This window comes from Amia ocellicauda, chromosome 16 (genome assembly GCF_036373705.1).
Source record: "Amia ocellicauda isolate fAmiCal2 chromosome 16, fAmiCal2.hap1, whole genome shotgun sequence".
In the NCBI taxonomy this organism is placed as follows: Eukaryota; Metazoa; Chordata; class Actinopteri; order Amiiformes; family Amiidae; genus Amia; species Amia ocellicauda.
In genome coordinates, this window is record NC_089865.1 from 9006950 (window position 1) to 9017755 (window position 10806).

Genomic DNA, 10806 nt, shown 5'->3' on the forward strand with positions numbered 1-10806 from the left:
GGAAATGGATAGATTTATTGAACAGTTGGTATTAATGTAACAGCTAATTTTAATGGCAACAGTAATACATATATATATATATATATATATATATATATATATATATATATATATATATGTATATATATGTATATATGTATGTATATATGTATATATATATGTATATATATGTATATATGTATATATGTATATATATATATATATGTATATATGTATATATATATGTATATATGTATATATATGTATATATATGTATATATATATATATGTATATGTGTGTGTGTGTGTGTGTGTGTACTTTCCACAAACTAGCTCAGGAATCTCCTAGATTTAAATGAGAAGATTGTGAAACTAGTCTGTAAGCCTTCACTAAAACAAATTTGATATCTAATTAATGGCTGCCACCAAGATTATTATTACCAGGCATCAAATGCCATAATGAATGTTTGGTCATGCAGATACTTATCCTTTTGGGTGCTGGCCAAATAAATTAATACAGATCCTAGTGTAGCATTTAATTAACAGAAAGAACACAAATACAGTAGAACATTCTCCTGCTACTGGAAAAATAATTAAGTGTTCCTGGGGTAGTTTTTTTTTATTATTATTTTTTTTAAAAGGAAGACTACTCTATATAACAGGATCCTAGTGAAAGATGCCTATCAGATCTTTGAATGGATTCTGGCCATCTGCAACTACTGCTCTATGTAATTGAACTTTAGCATGGGCCAAAACACTAGTCTGATGATCTGTGTAAGTTTTCCCCACTGTAATGCATCTCTTAAGCCTTGATATTTCACTTTTCATATTTCAATGATTACAAGCCCTCTACTGTGAAAATGTGTTTTCGTGATCTCAGTCCCACTGATGTCAGAAACAGCCGTTGCACAGTTTTGAATTGTAATGCTATTATCACACTGCTGAATTGTTAGGTTTTAAAACCTCACAGAACACGTTACTTCTTTGTGTTTTGGAATGAAAATAGCTCCAGTCCTCAGACAGATTACTGAAAGAATATCTCTTTAGTCTGATAAAATCAGAGGGAAATAATAACAATAGGAATCAACAATAATTGTACACTAGCACTGCAGAATACAAGGTTAATGGTCACACTCCCCTGGATGAAAAATAAAAGTACCCCAGTGAAGAATACTCATACAGTGGTTGCTTCTATTTTGAAGAGTTGGCTTAACAACTCTTACTGTGTAAGAAACAGAACCATAAATATTTTTTTGTCACTCCTTTAGTATTGAACAGCTGTGCAGTCTAAACATATTGAAACTCAGGCCCTGATTAAATCAAATGTTTTTGACTAACCCTCCCATCACCAATTTCAAACCAAGTTCTTCGTGGTGGCTTTCCATTGGGTTCCGTTGGGTCTTGGTTTAATACAAAAGAGTCAGGCAGAAATCAAAAATTTGGGGGCATGCAATCACAGAGTGAAGGAATTTGTTAGGACAACATCAACATGATTATCAAAAGGGGCAAAATAACACCGTCTCTGCTCCTCAAAAAAAGTAAAGAGGTTCAAAACTGATATGTATTATCAGAAAGGGGAATGAGGAGGACGGAGTCTTGTGCTGGGGTTCGTTACCTTCTACATTGAATGGCAATGGAAATATTAACAATGCACACATATAAGAATGATATATTAAAAAAAGTGACATCTTGTTCTTCAAAATGTAAAAGTATTGTTTGGAAAATTCTCATATCTTTGAAAGTCACATTTTTATATGTGCTGTTATTTGAAAAACAGTATGGTAAACAATAAAGTTGATTCAATGCAATATTAAGAAATAAAGCAAATATCAGTTGTATAATATTTGCTTGTCCTAATACAGCAGGCATCATATATGATCTGGTGAAACATGCATTGTTTTGTGACTTTTTCTTGTTTATTGTTCCATATAAAACTGTACAAACAAACTCATTGTCATGCTGTATGTAAGGCTTTTATCACTTAATTTCATAATAAAAAAGTAAAAGACCCCCTGTGAAGAATATTAGTGCCATTGATCCTTCTGTTTTGAAGTGTAGGCCTAATGGGAATATTTATATCATTTATACCGAGTGAGTATTTTATGTGTGCTAAAGGGTCAGTAAAATTCAAAGAGCATTTGATCTGCATCATAAACAATATTGTTTGCATGCATTTAGGACTGGAATTTTGAAAGTAAACCAAACTTTCCTGTCTAAAGAACTGTTGATTGCTTTGTGTCCAAACATCATTTCTAGAGAGTGTTTATGATATGTGGTTAAGCTGTTTTCTACAGAGTCCTTTAGGCCTGCCAGAATATTTGCTCAACTAAATTCTGAGGTTCCTAATGTTTGGCACATAAACTTTCTTAACACAAGGTGGTGCCATTTGAACAGGGTGATTTTATTTGGAAATGCAGTGGGGAGAAAATACACATCTAGAATAATAATATAAAAAATACTTAGATGTTTGACATTGAAGCCTTCATACTTCCAATATATTTCACATTATAAATAGAATAGAAGTGCCATTTGTACTGTACTTCAGCATTGTGGGGTTAGGGGTATACTTTGAACTCCTCATAGCATTTGTATGCTATACAAATCAGAAATGTACTAAAAACTTAACTGTTTGAAACAAATCTTCTGTTACATTTTGGTACATCAAAATCAATTCTGTTGGAGATGTCATGTTAACTGAAATATACATGAAAACAATGTACTTTTAAATACTTTGCATATTATTTCACATTTACATATTATGAGTGTCAAGATTTATGCTGCTTGCTCAACAGTTCTTTGCAATTCCTTCCTCTAGCTAACAATTCCTAATATGTTGTTAAAGTGATTTATTAAGTTAAGACCAGATTGTAAAAATGTAATATTTCTTTACAACTTCATGCATAGACAATGCAGTTTCATTTTATGCACTGCCTGTCTCATGTTACTGTTATATTGTATAATGACTCATATGCAAATATTTTATGAATAATAAAAAAAGAGTACAAAATACCAAATTGCAGATTTATGGGAACATGTTTTTAATTAATGGAATACTAGTTGGGCATTAATAATACTATGTTTAACTTAAATGATTCAGAACAATATTCTTCTTGAAGTGGATGTTAGACATTTTACATTCCATCTCTTCTAATATTATTATTTATTATTATTATTATTAATTTCTTAGCAGATGCCCTTGTCCAGGGCGACTTAGAAAATATAAGTGCAATACAAAGTGATTATCAGTTAATGTATCAGTTAATCAGTTAATTTCATCTAATGCAGTCCTTTAAAATCTGGAAATAAAATATAAAATGTTCACATGAGTCGTGCATAGTGCTTACAATTTAAAAGGAGTGAGGAGGGGGACCGACCTGCAAGAGATTTTTAGGGGTTTCTTATTTTGTGGAGTGTGTTAGCCTTATCCACTTGTGAGACTTGAAATCACCAGGATCTCAGACATCTTTCCTTCCTTCCAGGAACCACAGAACTCTGTTTTAGCTTTTAATAGCTTAATCATTTAATAATTTATATGTCAGCATCTAAAGGATTTTTATCATAATTGGCCACCTCTGCAAACAACCATAAGTCAGAGAAATAGATAACGGTGTCTGATTACTTTCATATTGTTTGAAATGATGAAAATGTTCAAAGTGTTTTAGTCTTGATATGCATCTTGATGAACTCCATACTTTGTAATTTATTTTGGTTAAAAGAAACAAACCTCATAGTTAACTGATAAAAGTTTAATTTAATATAAGGAAATATGGAAGGCATACACTTGCATGTTTCCTGTTGTTTGTTTGTAAAGTGTTAAACATTATTTACAGAATTATTAATTTATTATGATTATGTCTATTTATTTGTAGTATTATTACAAATACAATATGTCTGTGGGGTGGGTGCTTAACAGCTAATGTATAAGACATACTAAAATGTCTATGTCTAGCCATCATTAAGGATGTATATTGGAAGAAAGAAAAAAAAAACGATTTTCACTTAATCTGGACTGTGACTACTTCCTGAAATTAAAAGCATCATGTATGCATTTCTGTCTCAGTCTTAGTGTAATTCACTAACACTATGGGGCCATTTCATTGATGGACATTTTAAACATTTATTTGAATGGAAATATTTGGAAAGTGTGTCATATTTGACATTCAGGGGGCTGAGAAACTCGATAGCTAAAAAGTTAATTTCCATGTGAGTAACTTCATTTGTACAGTAACAGTGTATTTGTCATTATGAAAGCAGTCAGATTGTGATTTGCTTCCATATTTTTCATTAAGTATTTGCTTTTCTGGTCTAGGGGGACATGACATTTCTTCTACTTCGACTTACTCCTAAGCACATTTAATTTACAACATCTTGAAACATTCAAACAAAGTGGATTATAAAATGTAAAAAACATAAACATCATTACTCAGTATTAATTGCATGTTTTGTTATTCACACTGACAACACTTGAAAACCACAACCTTAACTTATATTTGCCAAATCTCAGCTTTGAAGTATTTTATAGTCCAGCAGAGGGAGCCTCAGATTTGATAGTTGTTTGTTCAACCTTGTACCTTATTCAACAATACATGACAGAACATTCAAGATATAACCATAAACACCGAACACATATTAGTCAGAAACAACGTTATATAAAATTAGGAGTATTAGGAGGGCAATGTGCTTATAATCAATTTTTAATATGCTGATCCTCTTCAGTAAAATTATGTATATTTCTTTTTTCATGTACAGTCAAAGCCTAAGCCTAAAGATTAAAGACTTATAAGTTGTTATTATTATTAAGGCAAAATGTTGTTTTGGTATGAGTAGGTTCTTGTAATCCCAATGATCAAATCTAGATTCATTAGGTCTGGAAGACTATTTACACACTTACACACCAAATATTAGCTTTGTTTAAAACGATACAAGGATGTCATTCTTTGTGGTTTATAAAGCAGGTTAAACATTGACAGAAGTTATTATTGCCTTTTAATGAAATAGATAATAGCATGGGAGAACCACAGATTGAGTGAGATGATTTATTGATTGAGTAATATTTGTAGAACTTATTGACTATGTCTTAATTTTCTTTCTTTATGAGAGCTGAATTGTTTCACTTTATTCAACCATATATGTTCAGTCTTGCTAAATCTTGAAAGCTCAACAGGGTCTACTTAGAACTGAAACAAGAATCTGAAAATGCAGCGAGTCCTGGACAATAACTTTCAACCACACTTCTTACATTCATACCATCTTCTAACAAAATGGGGGTCACAAATACGAATTATACTGCGTTATATGGTTCAGTAACCTACAAGCTTATGGAAAACATTAAAGTATTTGATCTCAGAATTTTCAAGATCATGTCCAGCAAAAGCCTCAGACTTCTCCAGATTACACTAATACCATTACTGTCAGTAATCAAAAGCAATTCAAGCATTTAATCATGCTCTAAATAATTTCAATTAAACAAATACTGTTTTCATCATTTTTTGGGTGCGCTGCATTTGTCCTTCAGAGACAGGAGGAATCAAAGGAAACTGAAGTGCACACACTATTATGTTAATTGAAATGATACCTCATCCTCTAACCCTGCACAGCTTATTGTTGACAACCATCAGAGAAATAGAGCCAAACCAGCAACAGTTTTCAATATAGACACAGATGGGAGTGATGGGATGGCCATTGAAATCACCTGACCAGCATGCAAATTGTGTAAATCGGAAGGAACTCATGGCTACCAGGAAACCCACCAATGTGAATGTATCAAAAGCGGATTGCATTGAAGAGGGCAGAAACTATTTAAAGGAGTGCTATAGAAACCTACAGAGGCTTTATGAATCCAAATATTGTATGTATTTCAGAATACAGCCCATAACCCTCCCAAAGTGACACAACTTATATTCCTGTGGGTGCGCCTTATTGCTGTGTGATTCATGTCTCCTCATTTTCTTCATCTCTAAACTCACTCATCCATTTTAAGTGTTGATTGTTTTCTAGCTAGTTATTATATCCTTTAGGAACTCCTGTAATTTAAATGCTTTTTTTATCCTCACCATGTTTTTGTTTTCCCTAACGTTTTGCCTCATATAAACACTCATGTATTTGCTTGTTAGAAAATCAATTCTTCAGAGACTGTTTTTCAATTGCTTAACTTCTACACCTATCTTCAACACAGTGATTTAAGACATTGTTTCATGTAAGCAACAAACATTCTACTAATCATTTAGCTCTTAATAAATCAAAGAAGTGTGTTCACTTTAATTTCATTATTTTAAAATATGTTTTTTCCCATTTGTAAAGACTTTAATTAAATTCAGTTTCAGTCAAATGTCCTCAAACATTAGTAATACAAATGTACAAAGAATTATATCACAGTTTATTAATTACAATTGAAAAATGTGGGAATGTAATTATTTATGGGGCTTTCAAAGCTGTTAGTGTGAGTAACAAGGTGTTACGACATCTCTGTTGTAGGGAAAGGGGGTGGTTGTCTAGCGAAAAGAATCAGACTTTGTCTGCACTGGTTTCCTTTAAACAGTACACTATCGTAAATGTGTAATGAAAGCCATAAATACTTGTGAAAACCTAAGTACTAGCTAAGAAAATAAATAGCAGTAGAAAACATATAATTGTATGGTTACTATCCTACGGAATCAAAAAAGTATTAGGAATTTATAATTAAATATTTCATGTTTTTTTTTAACTATGAATGTTAAAAATGACAATGACATTTCTATAGATGTATTATATAGTTAAATTATAAATCACTGATTTAAAAGTAAAGGTATAGCCTAGGTGTAAACACTGTTACAAAATCTATGGAAATGTAATAGAATTCAGCATGACCTCAGTAAAAGTAACGTAAGAAACAGGATGAAATACATGGAAAAAACATATACTGTCAACAACTGCTTTTGCATGAACAGACAACAAATTCAAATGCATACTGATGATTTAAAACCAGTCAAGTCTACCTGCATTGGAATCTAATAATGAAAAAAAACTGATTACTAAAACAAATACTATTTTAGGAACTCACTTAACTTATTAAAAGCATGTCTTCTCTCTGTTGGACCAGCAGAAGGTATTTCCCCCTAAGGCTATTGAATGTTATCTGAGTAAAGGTATTTTTTCCTCCAGACAGGAAACCAAGCTGTCTTCTAAACATTAATCCAAGTACCCATCAAATGCCTTAGACAAGAATTTTAATTACTTGCAAAAAAGTCATAGAAAAGACATTACATGTTGGATATAGAACAGACATTTCTAAAGCATTGAAATGTGTAATATCTATAACGTCATATGACATTATGATCACTGCATGCATCCTGAGAGTTTGTCAATAACAAAGATTGAATGAAGGTTAAACTTGGTTTTTACATACAGTTAAAAAACAATTAATGCAATTATGCACACTGATTTGCAAACCCTCACCATTTCAAAGTCTCAATGAAATAAACTAACACAAGTGAAGTGAACTAAGTGAACTACTTTGGCAATGAGCTGGGAAGTTGGAAAGATTTTGGTCCCCTTGGGAGCAATGGGAAACAATTAAGATCTTTGTATATCGGTTTATCTGTTACAGATCTACTTGGCAATATCCTAAATTCCTAATGTGAACTTTTTAATGCTGATTATTTGTATTGCTTATAAAATTTCAAAATTAATACAAGGAACACCAGGCTTATAGGTTCACTTGAATAAGTGACAGAAAGTACGAGGTCCATTAGAATCCCAAATATTCAGCAAAAGTCTTTATCTGGTCATGTGTGAACGCAGGGGGTTTACCCCCCACTGATGTTTACAATCAGCTGTAGATAATGGTTGCACATTTTCTTGTGACTTGCCAATAATGAAAGTCACTCTAGGGAATGTTCACACACTGACGCAGTTGTCTTTTGATACTTAAATGTGTCTTACTTTATTTTCAAATACAAGCATTTAAATTACATAGGGTTGAGGTATGACTATAGGCAGATGGGGAAAGAAGAACTAAACTTAAAAATATATGGATGTTAAGGCAGGCTCACATCTTCTTTACAGCAATGCAGTTACACTAGACAGCAGTGGCTTACTCCACTTTTGAAGTCATATCTAGCGCTGGCAAAACAGATGTGGGGCTAATACTTTGTGGTTAATTCCTAGTCTTACACAAGGCAGCAACCTGCTGTATTGATTAGATCAGCAATCCTGGTTTGTGCGACTTCAGCATATACCTGACATTAAATCTGTATGAGGAAATCCCTGCAAGAATCTTTGCTGCTTCTGAGAGGATCAGTGAATGCTCATTCAGGTGTGTGGCAATGGATGTGTGTGGGGGCACTGTCTTTCATAAAAACAAAGCCTATTTTGAACAGATGATCAAGAGCAAAGTCAAGCGGAAGGGGGTTACAATTTCTTGACAGACTACATGCTGTCTTAATTCCTGTGGTGGATGGTACAACAAACCATTGTTCAAGGTGTGTGAAAGCTGAAAAATGAAAAAGAAAATAGATCAAATAGGCAGCAGTGAACCACAGCATCTGTCATGCCTGCAGCAGTTGATGACTGACCTTACATATGGTGAGGAATGGTTGGTATCTTGCTGTTCTTCCACGGTCTCCAATGCTGTACTAATAAAACCACATGGTTATCTTGTACACAGGCACACTTTCTGCCACAAGTTAGCTGTTCAGCTTTTGTTGAGACTTACCTCTTTTACCACAAAGAGTGTCTGATTTGTTGACTGAGGTTGTCCAGGGCATGCATGGACAGTTATATTTTGGATTCTCTTGAGGAAAACAAACATCAAGTTGACATTCAACAGCAAAATATCACTTAGCTTGGAGACACCATGTTTGTTTCAACCAGTTGGCTCTCTCAGCTTTCCTCTGGCCTTAGTCAGCAATGCAATTCTTTACATGGGATAAGGACCCATTTCTTTATTTCAAGCCTCCTCCTTGCATTCTTAAGCATTGCATAATTTATCTTTTACAGGGCTAAAAACAACATGCATCAACTTACTTTTCAAAGTCCAAGTTTGTATCAATTTCATAAGTTGAACAGAAAATGTGTTTGCTGGCCATAACCATCGAGTTGAAAACCTTGACTTTCAGTTCACCAGGAGTGAAACAAAAATAATAATTACTGACTGTGACTGACACATATTTGTCAGGAACTGTTGTGGAGCTGAGTCCTCTGAGGCTATGCTCTGATAATGTTAACTATTCCAAAGGAGAATTTAATGAGGTAATGTTATCAAAGGACACCAAACATATGTTACTCTGGAGTGGGTTGCTGTTTTGCAATAGGATGGATATGCACATCCTACCCCATGACTTCCAATTGAAAAAAAATATTCTAAAAAGTGAAATAGCTTGGTTGGGTAAGTGTCCAACCCCTTGTAATAGCAGGGGTTGGACACAGGTGTAAGCAATTGCTTTCAAAATCACACACCAAGTTAAGTGGCCTCCACCTGTGTAAAATTGTATTGATTCATATGACTCATCTGATCAGCAGTTGCTGAGATGCTGTAGATTCCTTTGCTGGATAGTGCCTTTCAAAGCAAAGACAACCATGTGCGCCAAGGAGCTTTCAAAAGAACTCTGGGACAAAGTTGACCACTAGACCTCTGAAGGTGTGCTGTGGTATCTGGCACCAAGACGTTAGCAGAGGTGGGGCCTCCATGGATTGGACTTATTTGTCCAGCACATCCCACAGATGCTCGATTGGATTGAGATCTGGGGAATTTGTCAACACCTTGAACTCGTGATTCATCAGACCAGGCCACCTTCTTCCATTGCTCCGTGGTCCAGTTCTCATGCTCATGTGCCCATTGTAGGCGCTTTCGGCAGTGGACAGGGGTCAGCATGGGCACCCTGACTGGTCTGCGGCTACGCAGCCCCATACGCAACAAACTGCGATGCACTGTGTGTTCTGACACCTTTCTATCAGAACCAGCATTCACTTTTTCAGCAATTTGAGCTACAGTAGCTCGTCTGTTGGATCGGACCACATGGGCCAGACTTCGCTCCCCACGTGCATCAGTGAGCCTTGGCCGCCCATGACCCTGTCGCCGGTTCACCGCTTTTCCTTCCTAGGACCACTTTTGATAGGTACTGACCACTGCGCACTGGGAACACCACACAAGAGCTGCAGTTTTGGAGATGCTCTGACCCAGTCGTCGAGCCATCACAATTTGGCCCTTGTCAAAGTCGCTCAGATCCTTACGCTTGCCCATTTTTCCTGCTTCTAACACATCAACTTTGAGGACAAAATGTTCACTTGCTGCCTAATATATCCCACCCACTGACAGGTGCCATGATAACGAGATTACCAGTGTTATTCACTTCACCTGTCAGTGGTCATAATGTTATGGCTGATCGGTGTATTTCAGACTTGTAGAAATGGACATTTAAATTGCTCATATATGTATATGCTTAACTATCAGAAAAAACATAATTAGAGATTTGTTTAATTGTGTAACTTTTACTGGACATTAAATAGCATAAATTGCATCCATATATCCATCTTTACTTCCACTTTGTCCAACAACCCTACAACGAAAATAGTGACAAGATTGGTGCTTTGTCAGATGCATTACTGTATAAATTACTGCTGGTATACAAATAATCCTAATTGTTTCAACGTCCATCTTATTACTTAAGTTTTAGTTTTAGTAGGCTTTAGTTTAAAAAATAACCAAGTTTGATTCTACCTTATACGTGTATTTATTTGTCATTGACTTGACATGTGTCTAAGTGATAAACATGACCCCACACTCAGCGGACAAGATGCATGCTGGGACATTCTCGAGGAAAGAAAACATAAACTAGAAATTATCATAAT